The sequence below is a fragment of the Chiloscyllium plagiosum genome, chromosome 23, assembly GCF_004010195.1.
Source record: "Chiloscyllium plagiosum isolate BGI_BamShark_2017 chromosome 23, ASM401019v2, whole genome shotgun sequence".
NCBI classification, from domain to species: Eukaryota; Metazoa; Chordata; class Chondrichthyes; order Orectolobiformes; family Hemiscylliidae; genus Chiloscyllium; species Chiloscyllium plagiosum.
In genome coordinates this window covers 35792319-35816911 of record NC_057732.1, presented here as the reverse complement: position 1 = coordinate 35816911, position 24593 = coordinate 35792319, and the positions used below count along the sequence as shown (strand labels likewise).

The 24593-nt window shown below is 40.6% G+C and overlaps 1 protein-coding gene across 2 annotated transcripts in view; it reads right to left on the bottom strand.

Moving 5' to 3' along the window:
• shank3a (SH3 and multiple ankyrin repeat domains 3a) overlaps nt 1–24593 on the bottom strand; it is a 1030755-nt gene that overhangs the window by 962129 nt on the left and 44033 nt on the right. The window contains exon 1 of one of the 2 annotated variants that reach the window (XM_043713934.1): nt 9319–9337. The exons of the other annotated variant lie outside the window; for it this stretch is intronic. The gene's annotated coding sequence lies outside the window, so the exon portion shown is untranslated. Of the gene's footprint in view, nt 1–9318; nt 9338–24593 lie in introns of those variants that run through there. 2 annotated transcript variants of the gene reach the window in all.

Below are 24593 nucleotides of genomic sequence, written 5' to 3'. Positions count from 1 at the left end.
CCTGAAGAAGGGCTTATGCCCGAAACGTCGATTCTCCTGTTCCCTGGATGCTGCCTGACCAGCTGCGCTTTTCCAGCAACACATTTTCAGCTCTGATCTCCAGCATCTGCAGACCTCACTTTCTCCTCTATTTTCCTGGAGTCTACCTGGTTTTTCAGGTGACAGTGAAACAGCATTGATCAACTAAGAGTAGCATATGGACAAGTATGATATTAAACCAGATGTTATTGGGGAGATGGGACTTTCTTTGAGGTTTTGAGAAAGAAAGTTTACGAAATGCATGTACATCTCAGACATGTGTTTACAACCTTTAAAACAATTCCCCTTCCAAATCAATTTTTAACTATGTAAAAAGTAGTGGTTTTAACTAAGGGACATATACTCTGGTAATACAGCAGGAACAGCAATTGGTAGTACTGTCTGGAAGATTTCCTGTACTGTTGAATAGGTGACAGTCCCCAGATAATTGAAAGGAGAATTATCAAAAGGCAGTCTCATGGTGAGGGAAGAGTGGGAGGAAAAGAAAGAGAAAAGAGTTGCTCATTTTAAGTTGAATGTTCGATCAAAATCAGATTGTGGAATCATTCAATCCACTGTGTACATTCTGCTGCAAGTCCAGAGTCTTTTCCTGTCAGGCCTCAAAATCTAATGTTTGTTGAGTAACAGCCTCAGATCAAAGATTAATTGTTGCCTGATTGGAGGAATATTTTTTGTCTCAATTGCTTTGCATTGGTAACTTTCTCTGACATTTTAATGGGCATTTAATAAAGACACTATAACTTACATTAAGTATGCTATAAACTATACAAAACAGACTATAAAATGTAGATACTATGTTTTAGATAACATGCTATAAATAATAAGATATCAACTGTACACACTGCAACATCTTCAGCCCAGAAACTCAGAAGAATGAGTTGCCCAATTTTCTTTCAACAGGCCTCACACTCTCAGACTCACCAACCACGACACTGTAACCCTTCAAGACATAGGAGACACACACAAGATGGGGTAGTCAGTGAATAAGTACACAATGTTTATCAAAGTATTATTTCTCCAACCAGGACCTGTTGGTAGTTCTAATGCTGAGTCCTCTGTTGATTTGCAAATCTAAAATATACATTTGTTTGGCCAACTTGTAGTGCAGTTCCTTGGAAACATAGAAGACAAAGTTTGGATAACCAAATTTATATCAGTGCTTTATAATGTTTTGCCTCTCAGATTCATATTCCAAGGTGTACTTGAGGTGAAGAATTCATATGTTAATCTATGTTCCAGAAAATTCCAAAATCCAGGAATGTCTCAGTCCAAAGCATTCTGGTCTAGAGAGGTTATAGCAAAGTACACATATAATGAAAATATACCGTGAGTCAATAATATACTGTAATTGATAGTATTTGTAGCCTTTATTGATAATATCTCAAGAAAGTACTTTTGTTGAAACACTGCAGGTAATGGACTACTAATAATTATTTAGATACAACATAAGAAATGGTGAGGTTTTTCCATTTATCTCTCTTGCATTCTGCTTTTCTCACTTAAGACAGCAGACTCTCAAGTTTAAGTGTGTTATTAAAGCTGGACAGAATCTGTGAAACAGCCTGGGAGACGTTATAATGGTGATCATTAAGTAGAATTCAGCTGAATGCAAACTTATTGTTTCAATTTTTCATTATTTGAAAGATTACACCATCGGGAAGGCAACAAAACACCAACTGCTTCAGCGGGATAATAAATACAATCCATTGTCCCCCGTCGGATACTAGAAAAGCCTTACATCATCTTCCTGTGTTTTGGAGTCTCTGAGCTCACAAGCAGCTTTGACCCAAATCAACCTTCAAACACTCACAGATACTGCAGACCCTTTAACTGAGTTAAAGGCCCATGACTCTTCAGAGGACTATTCATCAGATGAAAACTTTACTTTGAAGCAAAGCTAAAGTCAGGGGAAAGTGACTAGAAATCAAAGAGATAGATTCTAAGGAAGTGAGGGAACTGAATAGCCATGATGTTGGCAATTCCAAAACCAACACGTGGGGGGGCTTAAAGCACCAATGATTGGGTGAAGGAAGCAGGGAGTGGTAAAAAGGCCTGAATTGGTAGGGCATTGCCTCAAAGTGTTATAGGGGTATGCAGGAGTTTACAATAATAAAGAGGGTGCAAGGCCAGGGTGAGATTTGTGAACAAAGTCGATTAGATTAGATTAGATTCCCTACAGTGTGGAAACAGGCCCTTCGGCCCAACAAGTCCACACCGACCCTCTGAAGAGTAACCCACCCAGTCTCATTTTCCCTCGGACTAATGTACCTAACACTACGGGCAATTTAGCATGGCCAATTCACCTAACCTGCACATCTTTGGACTGTGGGAGGAAATTGGAGCACCCGAAGGAAACCCACGCAGACAGGGGGAGAATGTGCAAACTCCACACAGTGAAGTCATTGCTCAGCTGACAGCCATTTTAGTCAGAGAACATGGAATAATGGGCAATCTCAACACCACACTGGAACAGCAGCCCCCCAAAAAACTTGAGCTGTTCTGTTAATGAGGTACAGATTTCCACATTGGAACATGTGTTCTTTGAAAAAATAAAACTCTCCCTTCGCTGGAGGGTCAGAGTCAGACGTGTGGTTGTACAGCACCTTATTTCAAAGAAATTATAACGGATTAATATGAACTCAGTAGCTTACAAATTGCATCATGCCCAAATCATGCTATGATCATGGTTCAACACAGAGTACACGGACTCAATGAGGTTGAGAACAGGACCACCATTCATCACTCAGTTGTTTCAGGCAAAGGCCCTAAACCTGAGCAATTTGACAGGCGGTGCACTTTAAACACAGAACAAATTGCAAAGCCAGTGACTGTTATGTCGGCACTTGTAGTAAACATCTTTACACACGTTAAGATCCCACAAGCCAAATGTAGTAAACATCTTTACACACATTAATTCCATTTGGCTTGTGGGATTTTAAACGATTGAGCATCCTGGATTTCCCAGTTTTTGGGTGATGTCAGTCAGGCAGCTGATTGGCTGCCAGCGGGCTTTCTGCAGGGTTTCTGAATCTGGAGGAAGATGTCCTGGCTGCTTGGAGCTGCTGGCTAATCAGAGTCTACCATCTCCAGAGCTCACCATGGCAGAGGTCATGGTGCTGAGGCACAGCCCTGCTCTGACCCCTGAATGAGGTCAAAGGTAAGACGAGGGGAATGCTTTATGGAGGGGAGGGGGAGGTCTCTGGGACAGGGGTTGGAGGAGATTTGGAAGCAATGGCAGGGCGGGGTGTCGCTCAGAGGCCATCTGCCTGCCCTAGGTCCATCCACTCAGACTTACACAAATGAGCAATGATTGCAGGAGCACTCCTTCCTGCAAAACTGGTAGGCTGCCCATATTGGCTAACCAACTGGGTAGATTGGCTACTTACTTACCCTTGCTGGAGCTAAAGTAATTGCAGCTTAAGTGGGATAAGGTCCTTAAGCGGTCACTCATTAACTACTTAAGGGTCTTCATTGACAGCAGTTAACAGGCTGGTCCTGGGTCTTCCAGTCCAGAACTTACATTCTGAGGCAGCAGAAAGAGGATGTCATCTCATTTAATTATTTGCCATTCATACTGCTTTCCCTGAAATGTTGCACAGGGGAACATCCTTGTCTTTGTTCCCAAAACAAATATCACCAGAAGAAAGACAATCTTGGCCGGACCATCCAGAAAACTCTGAGCCAAATAGTATCACGGGATGTTAAAAGCCCACAAGGCTTCGATTTCACTTTGTCAGTATAGTCCAGTTCAGCAGGTTTATATGTAAGATTGAACATTGAGCTTGAACTCATACACTTTCCTGACTTCAAGATAAACATGTTATCATTAACTGTACCAAAGAGACCTATGAAGAAAATGCTCTCCCAGACCAACATCACTCTTTTAAACAGACGATAGTCATTATACAATGGATGAACACATTGTGGGTTAGCTCATAGAGGAAAATGATGTAAAGATAGAAATTAATCAGCATTAGGACCATTTTTCTAGATAGAGATTAGTGGCAAAAGTGGCCAATTTTGCAGGACTCTGTCCAATTCCCTCACTAAGCCTGAAAAATTTCCAAAGGGTACAAGAGGTAAGTAAGACATTTCCTGGAATTTTTAAAGTGGAATTTAATTCCCAGGCTTGCTCTTTCACCCAATATTACCACGCTGCATTAGATTAGATTAGATTACTTACAGTGTGGAAACAGGCCCTGCGGCCCAACAAGTCCACACCGACCCGCCGAAGCGCAACCCACTCATTCCCCTACATTTACCCCTTTACCTAACACTACCGGAAATTTAGCATGGCCAATTTACCTGACCTGCACATCTTTGGACTGTGGGAGGAAACCGGAGCACCCGGAGGAAACCCACGCAGACACAGGGAGAACATGCAAACTCCACACAGTCAGTCGCCTGAGGCGGGAATTGAACTCAGGTCTCTGGCGCTGTGAGGCAGAGGGTACAATCAAGGGTACTCACTTACTCTATTGTCCATGAGTTTAGAAACATTACCTCAGCAGCACTAAATGCTTAATTTCCCACTTCTTCAGCCTGTGTTAATATTGTTCTCGATACACACTGATATTGTTGAAGCTCTGTTTCCCTGAAGTGCAGTAAAATCTAAGCTTTCCAACAGAAAACCCATCTCACCCTTATGTTGAATTCTTTAAATCATGCCCATATTTTACAGCAACCTTCCATGTTGCATAATTACCAACTTACATTGAAAAACAATAAATGTTTTAAATGGTTTCTCACAGCAGGGGACAGCTGGTGAGCAGAGAAGAAATGGAAGCAACTTTCCTCATTTCTTACTTCCTTTCATTTTAGGAAAAATGCTAAATCTGCAGTCTGACTTTTCAAAGCAGGGGGAGGGCCTACCAAAAATAGGGTAACATGATCAGCTGGTGTCTCCTCTAAGGACTATGTCCATGAAGGTGTGTCAGTGTGGAATCTGGCCCTGGAAGTACACAGCATCAGGCTCCCAGCCTCAACCCTAACCATCCGTCAAATCAGACAGCCTGATGGAATAAAGGACAAAATCAAATGTCTGCCGTTGCACAAGCCCTGCTCCTTTACAGGGCTGTTTACCCTCTTCAGTTGGAATACCTCTAGTATCGAATAGCTGTCTTCCTTTTATTTGGGGGGGGGGGGGGGTGGAAGAGGTGGTGTAGTGCATCCTAGCACATAAACAACTGCCATTTTATAGAATCACTTACAGTATAGAGGGAGGTCTGTGAAAGAACTCTTGACTCATCTCCTCTTTGCCCTGCTGTTTCCTTTCGTGCATTGCCTTTTTTGTGAGTTAGTACTGAATCTGCCTTCACTTTTTTAAAGTAATGCATTTTGCAATTATCTTAAAATCTGTGCCAGTCAGCTGGTTACTGAGCCTTCAGGCAATGGATAGTGAACCTCCTTCTTATATAAGGGTGTGAAATAGTTAATGTTGAGGAGTGCCTTAAGCACCACCCATTTTGATGATGTCACATGGGCTTGGTGGGAGGTCAGCCGAGGATCTGGAAAGACAAAGACCTACCCTCTGGATTTTCTTCATGATGTCCATCACAATAGGTATATCTCATAGGGGCCTTGGCAATATGGAACATGGCCTGATTTATGGTAGAATCTGGAGGGAATTCAGCTTTGATCCCTGTCTAACCTCCAGAAAACTCTCTGTCAGCAACAACAATGAAGTTGAAGTGCAGTGAGTCATAAGCCTGTGGGAGTACATCTCCTGCTGTACAATATACTCAGTACTCACTGCAGTTATTCTAGTGACAGCCAGTTTGGAGTGTGTACAGATTCCTCCCCCTCCTCCAGGGCTCAATCTCAAATCTCAACTGGTTACTTTCACCTACAGTTCTTTCCTTTCCAAAGAGTAACCTTATCATGTCAAAGTGCAAGTCAAATAATCATCAATTAATTGGGCGAATGGTCTGACTAACCCCACAATACCGCGTGATAGAGAAGGGAATGCCTGGCTCTCTCTGTCGATCTGACTGCCTTGTATATTGTGAACAGCTGGGGTGCAGTGGAAACAATCCACAATCCTTGGACATAGGGCAGATTTTAAATCATTGAACTCATACTTTATCTATTTGACGATACCAATTGGCTCAGATCAGTTTTGTCAGATTTGCTAGATTTTTTGGATGGAATCAGTCGAATACAAGGCATCTGATTTCTTGTGACCATCCCCCCCCCCCCCCCATGTCATTACTATGACCTTCCTCCGTGTCATCAATATGACCTTTCCTCCGTGTCATCACTGTGATCTTCCATGTCATCACTATGACCATCCCCCGTGTCATCACTGTGACCTTCCCTCATGTCATCACCGTGACCTTCCTCCGTGTCTTCACCGTAACCTTCCCCTCGTGTCATCACCGTGACCTTCCCCTCATGTCATCACTGTGACCTTCCCAGTGTCATCACTGTGACCTTCCCCACCATGTCATTACTATGACCTTCCCGTGTCATCATCATGATCTTTCCTCCACGTCATCACCATGACCTCCCGTGTCATCATCGTGACCTTCCCCTCATGTCATCACTGTGATCTCCGTGTCATCACCGTGATCTTACCCATGTGTCATCACCCTGACCACCATCACACCCACCCCACCTGTATCATCATCAGGACTGCCTCCATTGTTTTCGTATTGTTCCGTGAGGGAATTCTACTCTTCATGGGAGTTCTTTCCTTTCTATACGCTGTTGGGGCCATATTTATGATCTATATTTATGATTTGAATGAGAAAAGTGAACTCAGCCAGGTTTTCAGATGTTACAAAAATAGGTGGAAAGATAAGGGTTGAGGAAGATTCTGCAGTGGAATATGGGCAGGTTAAAGGAGGGAGCAAAAATTTGGCATGGAGAAATAGAAGCTGGGAAAATGTGAGGTCATTCACTTTGGCAAGAAGAATAGAGGAGCCGAATATTATTTACACAGAGAAAGGCTACAGCAAGTGATAGAGGGATTTGGGAAACCTAATCCTTGAATCACAGAAAAGATGGCATCCAAGTTCAAAGGCTAATAACGAAGACACATTATCAACTGCCTTTACTTCAAAGGGAATACAGGATAAAAACAGGGCTGTTTTGCTAAACTATATAAGGCACTAGTCAGATCACAGCTAGAATATTGCGAACTGCTTTGGGCCCTTTATCTAAGGAAAGATTTCCTGGCATTAGGACCGTCTCAGAGATGGGTTCACTAGGCTAATACCAGTTATGGAGAGACTGTTTTATGAGGAAAGGTTGACTCAGCCAGACCTGTATTCATTGGAATTTAGAAGAAAGAGAAGTGACTTTATTGAAACTTCGAAGATTCTTAGAGGATTTGACAGAGTAGATGAAGAAAGGTCACTTCCCCTTTTGGGAGAGTCGAGGGTCAGAGGACATAAACTAAGAATAAAGGGTTGCACATTTAAGGCAGAGATGAGAAAGAATTTCTTCTTTCAGAGAGTAGTGTATCTGTAGACTCCTTTACCATAGAGGGTTGTTAAGACTGAGTCAGAGTACACTCAAGGTAGAGATAGACAGATTTTGAACTAATAAGGGGGTCAAGGGTTATGAGAAAAAGGCAGGGTGGTGCTGAAAGTTATCAGATCAACCCCGATCTCATTGAATGGCAGAGAAAACTCAATGGGCTGAATGGCCTATTGTTGCTCTTAAGTCATAGTTCCAATCACATGGAGTGGGCACATTTTTATCTTTGCCCACATTGTAAGAAAATGACAACTTTAATTTCCATTGATGGCATTTTACCCCTCAATAAATTCATTATTTTTTTTAATATAAAATCTTGATTCATAAATCTATTCAGTTAAGTCCAGGTAAGAGTTATACAATGCCTTAGCTGGTGAGGACTTTTAGTATCCTCCTGTTAAAGAGCATATTTCAATTTATCTGGGAAAGAGACTAGGATACTAACAATAAAATATTGAAGATCAGTCAGTCAGTCCTCTTTAATATTGCTAGGTCACTGTTTCCTATGTCCATGGTGCCAGCAATACTCACATTTGTGAGTCAGAAAGTTTTAAGTACAAACCGCACAGCAATATCTTGAGCCTAAGATCTAACCAAACTCTCAATGTACTGTTGAGGCAGCACTGTTCTGCCAAAGGTACCATCTTTTGGGTGGAGGGTTAGAAACAGGCCCCTTGTCATCCCCACATATGCAGAAATGAAAGATCACATGACATCAATTTGAAAAAGAGCAAGGGAGTTCACCCAGGTTCTGGATCAATATTTATCCCTCAATCAACTTCATTAAAATATAGTTATTCAGCCAGGAATACTGAGTCTGAGACAGCATAGCATGCAAAACTGCTTACCACAATTCTTATATAACAGTAGTGATTACAAATACTTCATTGCTGTAAAGGTTGTGAAAGATACTATATAAATGCTAATTTTCCTATTTGTCCCTCAGTCTTATAGTTTGAAATTATAATACAGCAGCCAGGACCTACCAATCACCCCCTTGTATTCATTCAATCAGAACTGAAGTGTTTACATTAAAACTATCCTTATCCAAAAAAAATCTCGAGACAGAAAGTCAAATTAAAAATTCAGAACTGTGATAGATAGATTTTTGTTAGGCAAACATAGTAATGGATATGAAGTCAAGGAAAATAAATACTTAGGCATGAACTAACTGAAGGGCAGAACAGAAATGGGGGATTGAGTGGTGCCCTTCCCATGACACTGAGTGTGTGGGATTTCAGCTGAGTGTGTGGGATTTGAGAATGGTTATCAGCCATTTAAAAACTTTCTGTCGCTTTAGGAATAACAATACTATGCATGAAGGTACTGAGACACACTCACCAGGATTAGTACAATTGAGCCAACTAGACCATTTTAAACCAGTGCTGGTAGCTGGGGCATTTTGAGAGCCCTCTTTGTCCAGGGTTAGGGCTAGAGTTTATCCACCTCTTACCATAAAAGTGATGCCCCTGTGGTGGACCTTGACCCCGATTTCCTAATTGTTGAATGGTCTGTTAATACATGGGATTCACAGTGAAAGCTGAATGCTCTGTGACAAGGGGTGGGAGCAGCATCAGAAGCAACACCATCAGGAGAGGAGAGGACCTGTCCCCAGGGGGTGAACATGAAATTGAAGGGGACGCAATACGTGCTCCCTCATATACCCTCACAGGCACAATCATACAACTGTACACTTTCAGATTTGTATATACTTGGTACACCATTACACAAAGATGGACAATATCTTCAGAGGCACAATGCACAACATATAAAGACAGAAGCCAATGAATGGAATACCTGTAAAACTGCAAATATTCAACGAAGCTATACTGAGGGTGTGGATAGTGCTGGCCATAGTCCGAGACCTGTGGGAAATGGCTGGAATCCTGCCCTTCTCTCTTCAATTCCCTCGCAATTTATTTGTGTTCTGTCTGAACAGGCTGTCTGTATGTACATCAAACCCTGCTCAACAGGATACGACAGGAGTGGATGACTAACAACTCATTCTCCCTGACTCAGAGAGCTGTGATTAAAATAAATTCACAGGGCACAAAGAGAACAATATCCCTGTTCAAACCCAAGCTCACCTCAACCTATCACTTCCAAAATATCAAAGAAAATCACCTTTGCAATTATTTACTCATTCTCCTGTCTGTTTCTGGCTTTTGTTATTTTGACTTTTTTTTCCTTTTAGTGCTGATGACATCAATGGGGAAAGGTGATTTGGAGAATTTCCTGAGCTTGGTGAGAGTGTAAAGGAGGGGGAGTTAAATATACAGAATGAGATGATGCAGAGTTTATTTAATAATGCTGTTCCAATGTGAACAGTGAATGCTGTGTGCACACTTACACTCTCCTCCAGCAGTCGAAACTGGATCTCACGACAGAGGTTTTTTTAGGCACAAAACAAAAGCATAAATGTCTAAATTAAGTGGGCTCATCTGTGCTTCAACTGCACTGAAAATCTGTCTGGTGCCATTTTGGTAAGGACACTATGATGGCATCAGTTGAAAGCAGGCATGAAGATTATTCAAAAGGTGCATGCTAATGAATATGATAACATGTTAACTCTTGGTTAAGGACTCTTTCCTCAAATTGGTGAAATCTAGTCAGAAGTCACACGACACCAGGTGACAAAGGAGCTATGCTCCAAAAGCTTGTGATTTCAAATAAACCTGCACTATAACCTGGCGCTGTGTGACTTCTGACTTTGTCCACCCCAGTCCAACACCCGCACTACCATATCATTGTGAAGTCTAGGCATCAATGACCCCGCATAAGTTGTGAGTGGTTTCTTTCTCAGTTCTCCAGAGGCTGAAATAAATGGCGCTTAGACAGGGGAGCTTGAAATGGTCAAGACCAAGATAATCAGGAGCTTTCTTCTGGATTCCATGAATTGCCATAAATAGGAGCAGGAGTGAGCCATTTCGACCTTTAAACATATTCTGACCTACTGTTCAGGATTATGGCTGCTCATTAAACTAACTCCATCTGACCACCTTTGTCTTGGTTGCCCATCCTTTAATATTTTTGCTTGTCAAAAATCTATATGTCAAATATAAGATTAACAGCTGATATAAAATTAACAACTGTTTTGTTGAAGATCATTCCAAAATGTCCACCACACTGTATGGAGCTGTGTTACCTAATTTCATTCCTGAAAAGCTTGATTCTAATTTTTAAACTTTGGCTCTAATCTTGGACTCCAAAACCACCACCCTTTCAATCTACCCTAATTGTTCCCTTGATATTTTGAAAGTGTTGATCAAATCTCCTCTTAACCTGCTTAATTCCAGAGAAGAAAGCTGAAAATGTGTTGCTGGAAAAGTGCAGCAGGTCAGGCAGCATCCAAGGAACAGGAGAATCGACGTTTCAGGCATAAGCCCTTCTTCAGGAATGTAGAGGGAGGAAGAGAACTTCTTCAAGGAAGGCATCCTTGTAAGAGGATTCGCAGTAGGTTAAAATCTTTGAGAGAAAGTGAGGGCTGCAGATGCTGGAGATCAGAGCTGAAAATGTGTTGCTGGAAAAGCGCAGCAGGTCAGGCAGCATCCAAGGAACAGGAGAATCGACGTTTCGGGCATAAGCCCTTATTCCAGAGAACCCAATAACAGTTTCTGCACACTCTTTTCGGATCCTAGCACTTGGAGGTTGCTACCATACTAGTCAATTTAAGTTGTGCTCACTCAAAAGCCAATACATTCTCCTTAAGGTTTGGGGGTTGTCAGAACTGCTCATCATAAACAATGCGATCTAACCAGAGCTGTGCATTATTGCAGCATAGATTCCAACCTTTTGTATTCTAATTCTCTAACCAGAACAAACAATATCTATTTACCTTTTAATTATTTATTGTACTGTTCATAATCTTTTAATGAGCTGTGTACCTATGTACCAAGGCTCTTTGGAGCTTTACTGCTTCAGGCTTTTTGCCATTTAGAAGATAGTCCATTCCATCTTCATCTATTCATGTGGGCGATCACAAAAGAGAACATTTCTCCAGTTAAATTTAAGGAAAATCAAAGCCATGTCTTCAGTCTCCACTGTAAATTCCGTTCCCAAGCAACCAATCCCATTCTGCTCCCTGTTAATTATCTGAGATTAAATCAAACTGTTTACAATCTTGATGTCATAGAACAAAGAAAATTTATAGCCCAGGAACAGGCCCCTCCATTCCTGTGCCAATCCAAAACCACTCTCTAAGCCTATTGCCCAATTCCTAAGGATCTGTATCCTTCTGCTCCCCACCTACTCATGCATCTGCCAGACACACCTTAAATGAATCTACCATGCCTGCCTCTACTACCTCTGCTGGCAATGCGTTCCGGGCACCTACCACCCTCTGTGTAAAGTACTTTCCACATGAATCCCCCTAAAACTTTTCTCCTCTCACCTTGAACACGCGACCTCTCATTACTGAATCCCTCACCCTGGGAAAAAGCTTATCTCTATCCACCCTGTCTACACCCTTCATGATTTTCTCGTCCTCAATCAGTTCCCCCCCTCAATCTCCTTTTTTCTAATGAAACAATCCTAACCTACTCAACCTCTTTTCATAGCTAGCACCTTCCATACCAGGCAGCATCCTCATAAAATTCTCTGCACACCCTCGCCAAAGCTTTTGGTAATGTGGCGACCAGAACTGTACACAGTGTTCTAAATGTGGCCGAACCAAAGTCTTGTACAGTTTTAACAGGACCTGCCAGCTCTTATACTCAATACCCCGTCCGACGTAGGCAAGCATATCATCTGCCTTCTTGACCACTCTATCCACCTGTGCAGCCACCTTCAGGGTACAATGGACCTGAAATCCCAGATCTTTCTGCTCATCAACTTTTCCCAAGGCTCTTCCATTTACAGTATAGCAAGGCTCTTCTGTTTACAGTATAACTTTGACTCATATTTAACTCCTGATGAGTTTCTGATTACATAGCCATTGCCAAACTGTCTGTTTTCACTTGTATAACATTATCAAATTCTGAAAATTCTGAAGGAGAGAATTAATCTCCACTTCGAGAGGCAATATTTGATCAGATATTGTCAGCGTGGCTTTGTCAGAGGGAGGTCATGCCAAACAAATTTGATAATATTTTTCAAGGAGGTGACCAGGTCTGTCATTGCAGGTGGTGCAGTTGATGCAGTTTACATGGATTTCAGCAAAGGCTTTGTCAAGATCTCACATGGGACACTGATAACGATGGTAAAAGCACATGGTACCCAGGGTAAGTTGGCAAGTTAGATGAAAAATTGTCTTAGAGATAGGAGACAGGGGGTGACGGTAGAAGGCTGTTGGTATGACTGGAGGCTGGTGCCCAGTGCCGTACCACAGGGGTCAGTGCTGGGTCCCTTATTGTTCATGATATGCAAACAATATAGAGGAGAATGTGGGGGAATGATAAGCATATTTGCAGGTTAAGTAATAAGAAAAAGAATAAGTAGTAATAAGAAAAATGAATACTCAATAGATGGCAGGAAACTAGGAAGCTCAGAGGAACTGAATGATCTTGGGGTGTTTGTTCACAGAGCTCTGAAGGCAGTAGGACAGGTTAATACGGTGTTGACAAAGACATATGGGAGACTTGCCTTTTCAGTTACAACATGGATTATAAGAATAGGGAGGTTATGTTGGAGCAGTCAGGAGTTTAGTTGGGCCACAGTTAGAGTACTGTGTACAGTTCTGGTCACCACATTATAGGAAGGAAGTGATCATACTGGAATGGGGTGCAAAGGGGATTCCCCAGCATGTCATCGGGGATGGAGCATTTTGATTTTGAAATGAGTCTGGATAAACCTAGGTTGCTTTCTTTAGAGCAGAGGAGGCTGAGGGGGGATCCTAATGAAGTGTATAAGATTATGGGAGCATGGACAGGGTGGATAGGAAGCAGCTGTTCCCTTTAATTGAAGGGTCAGTAACAAGGGGGCATAATTTTAAGGTGAAGGGCAGGAGGATGAGGTAATTTACAAAAAAAAAGGTTTTATCATCGAAGAGGGTGGTGTGAATTTGAAATACACTGTCTGGGAATCAGTTGAGGCAAGAAACCTCACCTTTACATGGATGAGCACATGGAATGTTGTAATATTCAAGGTTATGGGCCAAGCACTGGGTAATGGGATGTGTGTAGATAGATCTGCGCAGACTCAATAGGCTAAAGGGCCTCTGTACGGTTCTAAAGTCTATGAACTCATCCTCAGTCATTTACTATAGAAGCGTTTAATGCCTTAGGTATCCTTGGTACCTTTAGACTTGATTATTCCAAGCCAGTCCTTGCTGACCTCTGATATTTTATCCGCTGTTAATTTGAGGTGATCCAAAATTCTGCTGACTCACATCAAGTCTCACCCTACTGATCACTGACATACATTGATGTGCTGTTTGACCAAGAGCCAATATTCTAATCAAACCCCTCCATGGTCTCACCCCTTTCTATCACCATAGTCTCTAAAATATTGATGCTCCTTTAATTTTGGCCTCCTGAGCATGTCCAATTTTAGTTGCTTCTCCAATGGCCATCCTTTCAGCAACCTAGTCCCTTAAGTTTGGAATATACTCCATGAACCACACCACACCTTTTCCTCACTTTCTTCCCCAACATGTTCCTTAAAACATCTCCTTGACGAAGCTTAAGGTCATCAACACCAAATTGCCTTATCTGGCTTGGTACTAGTAACAAGGGATGCTTTATTAGATGCTATACAGAAATAGATTGTTGTTATTTGCTTATAAATTTGTCACAGTTTTATACATTCAGTAAATTTATTCATATATCTATTGTTTCATGCTTCCATTAACACTGCTTACAATGCCACCTTTTCTTGTGTCAACTTGGATAAATGGCTTCCTGTCCCATCATCTATTTTGGTAATAAATATGGTGAATTGAGGGCTCAAAGCAGATCTTTTATGACAAGACAGGCTCAATCTTACTGCTTACAGTACACACCATTATCCTAACTAGCTGGCCCTTGCCAACGAGTCAATGTCCTAGCCAGATCAACAAATTGAGTTCAATTCCACAAGCTTCAAAATCAGCTAAAAGACTCTTTTGAAGGACTTCATTGAATGTCTTCTGGAAGTCCATATAACTAAGATCCACAGGCATTCCTCAACCAATTTTATCTGGTATGGGTTGTCCTTTGCAAATCCATGCTGGGGGGTTCTCTCTGATTAGATGAAAATGTTCAAAGTGTTCAGTCAAACTAACCTCAGTAACATGTTCTGGTAATTGCCAAACAAATTTTAGGGTAATTGGTAATAATTTCCTGGTTTCCCTCATTCATCTTCTTCAATAACAGAGTGACTGCAAAATTTTCCACTCTAAAGAAATGGTTGCTGAATCACGGACAGTCGAGAGACTATAGTTTTGAATCCTGAAATGTTCTCATCCATTTTCTTGTCCAAGAGATTTGTCACTCTCTAGCGCCATTACTTTCATCATTATGCTATTTTGCTTCTTTTAACTTTGGTTCAATATTAGTTGCCTTACAATGCTAACCATTCTGTCCATGCTGATAAACTGTTGCAAAGTAACCTATAACAAGTTCACTATTTCCTTACTTTAACTGACAATTTCAGGCTTATCAGTTTGCAATAATTCACAGTGCTCGAGATCATCCTTTTCTTCCTGAAACAATTGAAAGATTTCTGTATGTCGATTTTGATATTCCTTCGCAAGCTTCTTTCCAGATTGCCTTTTAATAGCTCTTATGATTTGTTTGTCACCTTTTGTAGTCTTTGTATCTCTCCCACTTTCCAAGATCTGTACTATGTCTTATGTGCTTATTAAGAAATAGAGATCTTACCCTGGAGAGGTACAAATTAGTTCTGTGACACATTAAATTCTTTTCAGATCATTTTCATCTGATGTTTTATCATTTTATCCAAACAGATCTGCCCAGTTTTGTGTAGTCTCATTTTTATGTAAACCTAGAATCTTAGTTTGTTCCATGATTCTTTTTTAAAACATTATGTTGAACTCAATCATATTATGATTGTTGTGAGATAAATGTTCATGTATTCATATATTTACGTGCCGTTAACTAAATCTGTTTCATGAACATCTTAATGACAGCTGTCCCCTTACTGACTCCAGGACATACTGCTGCAGATCCTCACTGACTCTCATTGACCATCACTGAACCCTCTCATTAGATGATTACTAAATCCCACTGACCTCTCTCACTAACCGTACTTACACCATCTACCCTTCTGCACTGGATCTCATTCATTGTGCTCATTGACTATTGTCCAACATCAGCTGGGATCATAACAAGTTAGAAGCTGACATGGCAGATCACATTTTGTTTTTTGGACTTGACAAGGTGATGATTCACTGGAACACTAGCATGCAATGCTGTAGACTGGCCTTTCACAACTAAATAGAAATTTATTACACAAAAGAAATGAAGATAAAAGAGAATGAAACAAATTATTTGCATATAATGTGAGTTAAAAGATTTAAAAGCACATGATACACTACAATCCCATTAATCCCATCACTAACCTTTTGTCAGATACCAGAAGGAGAATTTCCTCTCTATCATATATCGGGTTTGACTTAGCTATGGCTTCAATTCCCAGTCTTGAGAATCTGATCAATAACCAAGCTTAGACTTTCTCAGCTTTAAATACCTTCCTTGAAGTTTCAACCAAACACTTCTGGACTGGAACATTAAAACTAATACTATACAGAGGCAACCAGTTTCTTAATAGTCCTAAACCATCTCCTTTCATCAGGGACAGCTTTTTTACAAATCCAGCTTCAGCCCAGACTTCTACAAAGCTGCCAAACTGAACCAAAAAGCTTTAATCCAGGCTCTGGATGTATCCCCTAATCAAAAGAAAAGTCAATTTCTGACTTTCTAAACTGAAAGCCTATTGTCAAACAATTTACTTTGCTCATAAAAATTCTCCCAATGAAAAGGAAACTACATATCAGAAAGTTTCCCTCTCTCTCTCATGGTTATTAAAATAAATTACTGTAGTTTACAACTTACACATTAATCATTAAATACTTTCAGACACACAGACCAAACCCACATACCACTAGCTCAAATACAACATGTAAAATAAATGATATGAAAATATATATAAATCACTGGCCTTTCTCATTGACGCTACATGCAGACCACTGATTTTCCTGGCCCATCTCGTTGATCAATGTCACCATCAGCCCTGCTATCACAACTATCTCCAAGTGTAGTCTGCAGGCTATACTTTAGTTTCTGAGCTATGTTAAAGAAGCAGCAAGCTCTTCTTAATCCACCTTAATGCAAGAATGATCAGCAACAGGTTGAACTCTCTCCCTCTGATATTAACTCCTTCCTTACCTGTGGACTATGAATTTCAGTTAAACTGTGGGGGTGGTTCAGAGATAAACACTGCATGTACCTTCAAATGTCTTCAATGTGTGCTGTTAGCAGTCATTACCTAGTTGCCATGGAGATATTAAGAAGTTATGCTGAATACCAGTTGAGTTTTGGCAATGAAGAGATTTTAAAGCAAATGAAGTGCTGGGGTGTCATGCTACACCTTCATTTTGTCCCTGTTTCCATGGAAACACAAAATGCTCTCTCTATTCTTTCTTCGCAATGTATCTGAATCTAGTCCCAAAGGGCACTGATGACTGTGTTTAAAATATTGAATTTTTAAATTGCAGCAAATATTTATGAAGCATAACGATGGTCACTTTGTCAGCAATAGTCCATAGATAGTTAATCATAGGCGCTTTGAATTGGGTTGGGATGGGGGAAGAGAGTTCCAGACAGGGCAACTCCCTTGTTCTGCTTGAACTGAGCAGGAAGCTGTTTAGTCTGAAGGGATACTACTTGCATCCAACAGAGCGCTCCATCAAGACTATACTGGAATGCTAGTTTAGATTAGATTGCCCAAGGCCTTGATTTCATCAACCTCTGTTAACTGTACAAATCAACCCATGACGGGTGCTATTTTATGCTGAACTGAAGCATGATTTCATGGTTTGACTGCATGTTGACTTGACCTGAATATAAACTGGCACAAATGCAAACATACAAAATAGGAGCAGAAATAAACCATTAGGCCTGCTCGAACCATTCAATAAGACCTTGGCTGATCAGTTTGTGTTGCAAATTCCATTTTGCCATCTATCCCTGATGAATGACTTTTAAAAAAAAAGGTGTAACTTTCTGCAAGAACCTTTGAAGTGGCATCTTAGCAAATGTGTTCTCGAAATTCAAGTATTGTACATTTCCAGGCTCCCCTTTATCCACAAATGTTACTCTTTCAAGGGACTCCAATGAATTGATGAAACACAATGTCAGTTTGACAAAACTATGCTGATTCTACATTGAGTTTTTTGAAATGCTCATTGATATTATTCTTAATGACAAATTCTAGACATCTTTCCAACAACAAATGTCAAGCTAGCTGGCTTATAGTTTTCTGCCTCCCTCAATGCTTGAGTAAATGGATAGATTTGTGATGTTCCACTTCAATGGAACCTTTCCTAAATCATGGGAATTATGGAAAATTAACACCAATACATACACCCCTCACTAGCAACCTCTTTTAAGACCTTTAAATGAAGTTTATCTGGATCTGGAGACTTAAAAGCCCAAGGCTTCGTCAGTTTGCTTTTTCTCACTTATCTCATGATTGTAATGTTGCTAAGTCTCCTTCTCTTTCCCACCTCCTGATTTACAATTACGACAAGAATGTTTTCTGGGTCCTCTGTAGTGAAGTTGCAAGCAAAATATTTGTTCATTTCATCCACCATTCCCTTATTATCCACTATTTCCTAAATCTCACTTTCTACAGGACCAACATGTACTTCATTGACTCTTTTGCCTGTTACACACCTCCAAAAATAATCCTATAGGTTTTTTCTCTCTAATTTCTTCCTCTTTATTAACATTTCAGTCATTCTCTCTCATACTTTATATTCTGACCAATCATCTGACTGTTCACTCATCTTTACGCAGTTCCTCTTTTTTTTTCCTGAAGCTTGATGCTTTGCTTAATGAACCACTGATAGTTGGCCCTCATAGCATCATAAACACAAAGGTTGGTCAGGTGGTAAACACTGAGGTCGAGTGTCCTGGGCTACAAGAAAATATAAATGGGATGGTCAAAAGGACAGATAAATGGAAAATGGAATTTAACCCTGAAACATGTCGGGTGACATACTTTGGATGGAGTAATCTGACAAGGAAGTATTCAATGAATGACATAACACTAGGAAATTCTGTGGAAAAGTAGGACTTTGGAGGGTTTGTTCATAGATCTCTGAAGTAGAAAGATATCTTCGTCGAGTGGTGAAAAAGGCATATGAGACACTTGCTTTTCTCAACTGAGACAAAGATTTACAATAGCAGGGAAGTCATGTTGGAGTTGTGTAGAAGTTTAGTGAGACCACAGCGAGTGTACTGTGTGCAGTTCTTGTTGCCACATTACAGGAAGCTTGTGATCGCCCTGGAGTAGAGCAGAGGAGATCTGCCAGGATGCTGCCTGGGATGGAAAATTTAAGTTATGAGAAAAGGTTGGATAGGCTTGGGTTGTTTTCATTGGAGCAGAGAAGACTGAGGGGTGATCCGATTGAGGCGTACAACAGTTAGGGGGGCTGTGAGGAAAAACACTTTTACTCAGAGGGCAGTGACAGTCTGGAAAGCACTATCTGGGAGGGTACTAGAGGTGAATTGCCCACAACCTTTAAAAAGTACCTGGATGGGCACTTGGCAGGCCATAACATTCAAGACTATGGGCCAAGTACTGGTAAATGGGATTAGATTGAAGATCAGACTCAATGGGCCAAAGGACCTCTTCTGCACTGTATGATTCTAGTTACTGACATAGCAACTAGTGGAAACAGAATATCCTTCTTTACGTTGTCAAAATTCTTCATAATTTTGAACACCTCAGTGAGGTCACTTCTTAATCTTCTCTATTCCAAGGAGAAGAAGCCCAATCTGTCTAATCTTTCCTTGTTTCTAAAATTCCTCATTCCTGGTAAAATTCTAATAAATCTCCTTTATATTCATTTCAGGGTCTTAACATCCTTCCTTAGACAAGGTGCCCAGAACTGAACACAATACTCCAAATCTTGTAGAGTGTAGCATCACTTCCTTGCTTTTATAGTCTTTGCCTCTATTTATAAACCTAATGATTCTGTAAGCCTTTCTTAACAAATGCTTTAATTTGCCTGGCCACCTTCAGAGAATCATGCACATAAACCCGAGCTCTCTCTGCTCCTATTCTCCCCTCAAGTTGTGCCATTGAGTATCGTCTCTCCATGTTTCTTCTAACAAACTGCATTAGCTCACAATTCTCTGCATTGAAATTCATCTGCAAGGTGTCTGCTCATTTGACCAATTTGTCAATGCCCCTCTGAAGTTGCTCAGCATCATCCTCACAATTCACTATTCTCCCTAGCTTAGCATCATCTGCAAATTTGGTGATTTTTCACTCAACACAAATCTCCAAATTATTTATATAAAAAAAATATAAGCAGCAAAGATCTCAACACAAATCTCTGGGGAAATCCACTTGCAACTCATCTCCAATCTGAGGATTGCCCATCTATACCTGTCCTCCATTTCCTATCCTTTAGCCAACTTCTAATCCATACTGCTAAGGATGAATCAAACCCAAACCTTTCTAATTTGCCAACAAACCTGCCATGTGAATCCTCCACTACACTACGTGATGTAGGTGGACCTACTGTTAAGAAAATAGCTCAGGATGTTGACCCAGTGTCAGTGAATGAACAATGGTACATTTCTAAATCAGAATGGCATGTAGCTTGGAGGGGTACTTGTGGGATACGGTGTTTGCCAGGTAATTGCTTCCCTTGTTCTTCAAAGTGGGAGAGTTAAAGATTTGAAAGCTGTTGTTCTCAGAGTACTGGTGGTGAAAGATCAGTACCAATGCCAATTTAGTCAATTTGAACACTCCCTATTGAGAAAATGATAATCTCTTAATCTTCTAATTAGAAAGGGGAGACTTTACCCTGTGTTTGGCTTGATCAGCATCATCCAGATAATCAGTGATCAGAGTTTTAGAAATATAAAGATGTCACAGGGAAATAGAGAAATCCAAATACATTTTTAGACAATATTGTTGAAACAAACTGCAGATCTTTGTGCTTATTGCACAAGAGAGCACCATGCAATTCATATTGAGTTTTGCAGCTTTCACAAGGCACTGTGGAGTATAGCTACAATGACAGAAATCCAGACCACAAAAGCAATTACAAATGAGGTCAAAGACCAGGAGCATCACAAGATCAGAACAGAGGAGTATTTTAGAAGCCTAAGCCAATAATGTCCAACAGCAGGAGTTTAGTGATTGAACAGAGGCCATTGACTATGAGGTCCTTGATTGGGGCTGTCAACTTGGGGTCAATCAGAGAGCCTTGGCTGACAATTATAAACAGGAGATTCAGAGAGTCTCCTCATTCTAGGGATTCTAGGGACTGGCTCAGAGCTGGCTGGTCAGAGGTCCTGCACTGTGCAGATGTAATGAAAGGGTGACTTGGCGATGGGATACCGGCCTCTGTGCAGTTATTTGAAGGAGAAAGTCAGAGTACCATTCAAAGTACAGAAAATGGGAGATCCATTTTTAAGAGTGACGGTCAGAAAGACTTATACAATGTGCCAACATCGGAAATCATCTGGAAAGCCTTTCATGGAATAGGACTCATCTTATAAAGCTGAAAATAGTACTACTCTTTCACTGAAATCATGATCAGGATGATTACTGTTTATTAAAGCTGCAGAGAGCTGGATTGGTTAATTGAAGCCAGTGAGGAAACTGGAATAGTTTATTAAGGTTGTGATTGGTAGGCTTCATCCAGGGAAATGCAAAAAAGGCATGAAGCTTTAAATTTACTCTCTGAAAGTTGGAATCCTCCATTTTGAGCATAGATGCACAGGCAAATCATCCAACAGAGCAGTACACAGCATCAGCATTGTTATACTGATTAAAAACTTTAAAATTAGAAAACTAAGGAAGAAATTAGGAAGTCAAGGCACCAGAAATAATGTCGCAATTACAACACAGCATTGTGCGGTTCTGAGGAAGGGACTCTGGACCCGAAATGTTAACTCTCCACAGATGCTGCCAGACCTGCTGAGCTTTTCTAGCAATTTATTTTTTTGTTACAGAATTGGACAGTATGAGCAAAGTAATTCTGAAGGTGGTCAAAGGCTTTCAAATTAGATGCATATCAGTAATTGAATAACTTAATATACTTCTATATGCAATTGGGAATATAGTCAACATCATTATAGCTCACCAAGGTACAAAATAAGCAACATATACTCTCAAAGAAGTACTAAAAGCTTTTTTCAATTACTTTACCCTCAGAACAAAGCAATATTTTCAAAAATCAAGATTAAATCCAGAAGTTAGCATCCAGTGGAATCCATAGATAATTTTGTTAATTACCTCTAAAGATTAGTGGAAAATATGACTTTGGAGGTTTAACATCAGAATTTATAAGAGACAGAATTATATTTAGAATTGCCCATGAGTCTTTGTCAGATTTATTATTGTTTAAAGATGATTTGACTCCAGAGAAAGCCTACAAATGGTGACTGAAGCCCAAGCCTGAAAGCAACACAGATCAACCCTGAGAAGAATAAAGCAACCTGTCACAGGAGATCAACTGAATCCACTTAGTTCTTAAGATACAAAAGCCTTACAGAGACATGTGAGAAACTTTACAGCAAGTTGAAGCAATACCATATATTACCAGTCATTGTCAGTGCTGCAGAGCAAGCACATCTCTCAGGCACAAGCACTGTTCAGCTTTTTAAGAAATATTTATCTGTAAAACAACAGGTTGTTTTCACAAAATGTGTCAAAGTCAAGTAGCGAGAAGGTAAATACCTATTCATGCATTTATTCATGAGGTAGAACAGGCTACAATAGAAAAGTAGCTAAAAGTATTACTGGAGGAATTAGGGGTCCAAACTTACCTCTTTGGCAAGAAAATATTCATGCGAACGTGTACCGTACTAATGTTATGCTCCATACAGGGACAAGTGTCATTATGTTCTCGGGTAAAGTAACATGGTTGATGAAACACAGTCTATAGCTGTCAGCAGTGTATCTACATGGTCCAGAGGATATAGCACTTAAGATTAAAGGTATGCTACAAGAGGCACTCCAACAGAAGGTGATCACATAATCAAAAACTTATATGTGCTTCACAATCAAGAACTTTCAGCCTTGAGCAAGAACCCATGCCCTGATTTCATTCTTCACCAAATGGTTGAAGGAGTCAGACTAGTTAAAGTCAATAAACAACTGGTCCAGGAATAATTAGTTACAGAACAACAGTCAAGGGACATTTAATGAAGGAACAGCAGGTTGCAGAAGATCCAGTCAAAGGACAACCAATAGAAGGTTTCCTAAGATTCCCAAAACTCATTACCGAACCTAAACAGAAGACAGAATCCTCTGAGATTAGTTATATTAGTATAAGAAATTTGTTTGATGCTATTGATAAGAAATGATAGTCAGTGAGCCAGAAGATTAGCTCCACCCAATTTGACAATGGCAGAGGCAATAGCAATATGACAACGAATGTGTCACAGTTTGCTGGCATTGTGTGGAAGGATGGCCAGACTGAAGGTCCAGTGGGTTTCCAATGAACACATTTTGAGTGTCAACAGAATGTCACAATGGTCAATGACTTATCAGTGTAAAATGGGGTGCCACTGTGGCTCAGTGGTTAGCACTGCTGCCTCACAGCGCCAGGAAACCAGGTTCGATTCCAGCCTCAGGCGACTGTGTGGAGTTTGCACATACTCCCCATGTCTGTGGGGGTTTCCTCTGGCTGCTCCGATTTCTTCCCACAGTCCAAAGATGTGAAGGTTACGTGAATTGGCCATGCTAAACTGCCCATAGAGTTCAGGGTTTGTAGGTTAGGTGTATTAGTCGGGGGTAAGTGTAGGGTAATGGGTCTGGGTGGGTTACTCTTCAAAGGGTCCGTGTGGACTGGGGCCAAATGGCCTGTTTCCACACAATAAGGATTCTATGATTGTTCCAGCTTCACTTCAGAAAACTTTTCTGGAGAGGATACACCAGATGCAGGGTCAGAGTTCAGTTAACTGTGTGGTGGTCTGGGTACTCCAATAACATCGAAGATCTCATAACCCATTGCAAAACTGTGGTGAAATGTTTTCCAACAACTGTAAGAGTCAGCAAGTTTGGGAGAAAACACAAATAATCAGATAGCCACTTGTTAATTCTGAATCTTTAACTGAGGTTGCAAGGTCACAGTTCTGGGTTAAAGGGGCAGATTTGAAATAAAGATGGGGAGGAATTACTTCTCTCAGAGGGTCATGAGTCTGTGGAACTCAGTACCTCCAAGTGCAGTGAATGCAGGGACACTGATTAAATGATTGATTGACAGATAAGATCAGATAGATTGAATTTAATTAATATCATAGGAAAGAGTTCTGGAGAATGAGCAGGAAAATAGAGTTGATGCCAAGGTGGGATCACTCAGGATTGTATTAAATGGCAGAGGAGGTGAGAGGGGTTAAATTCTTCTTACATCCCTATAACTCAGTTAAAAATCACACAACACCAGGTTATAGTCCAACAGGTTTAATTGGAAGCACACTAGCTTTCGGAGCGTCGCTCCTTCACCAGGTGATAGCGGGGGGCTCAATCCTAACACAGAATTTATAGCAAAAATTTACAGTGTTATGTAACTGAAATTATACATTGCAAATTGATTGTCTGTTAAGCCTTTCATCTGTTAGAACACCGTGATAGTTTCACTTCTTTCATGTGTAAATCACAAAACCTTTTTTTATAAAGTTGCGTTCTCGGGTTAGCTGTTAACAATAGTGATAGCTAGACAATATGTTGAAGGTGTTGGCCCCCTGTGTTCTCTGTCTATGCCATGATGTTTAGATTGATTTTAATCTAAAAAGTGAGGTAACGGAGTTTTACATGAATTCATGCAGTTTTTGAGCAAAGTACAATGTAACCCTGCAAGTACAAATTCACCCCACAAAATATATGTGTGCGTGTGGGCTTTTGTGTATGTGTGTGTGTGTGTGTGTGTGTCTGTCTGTCTGTCT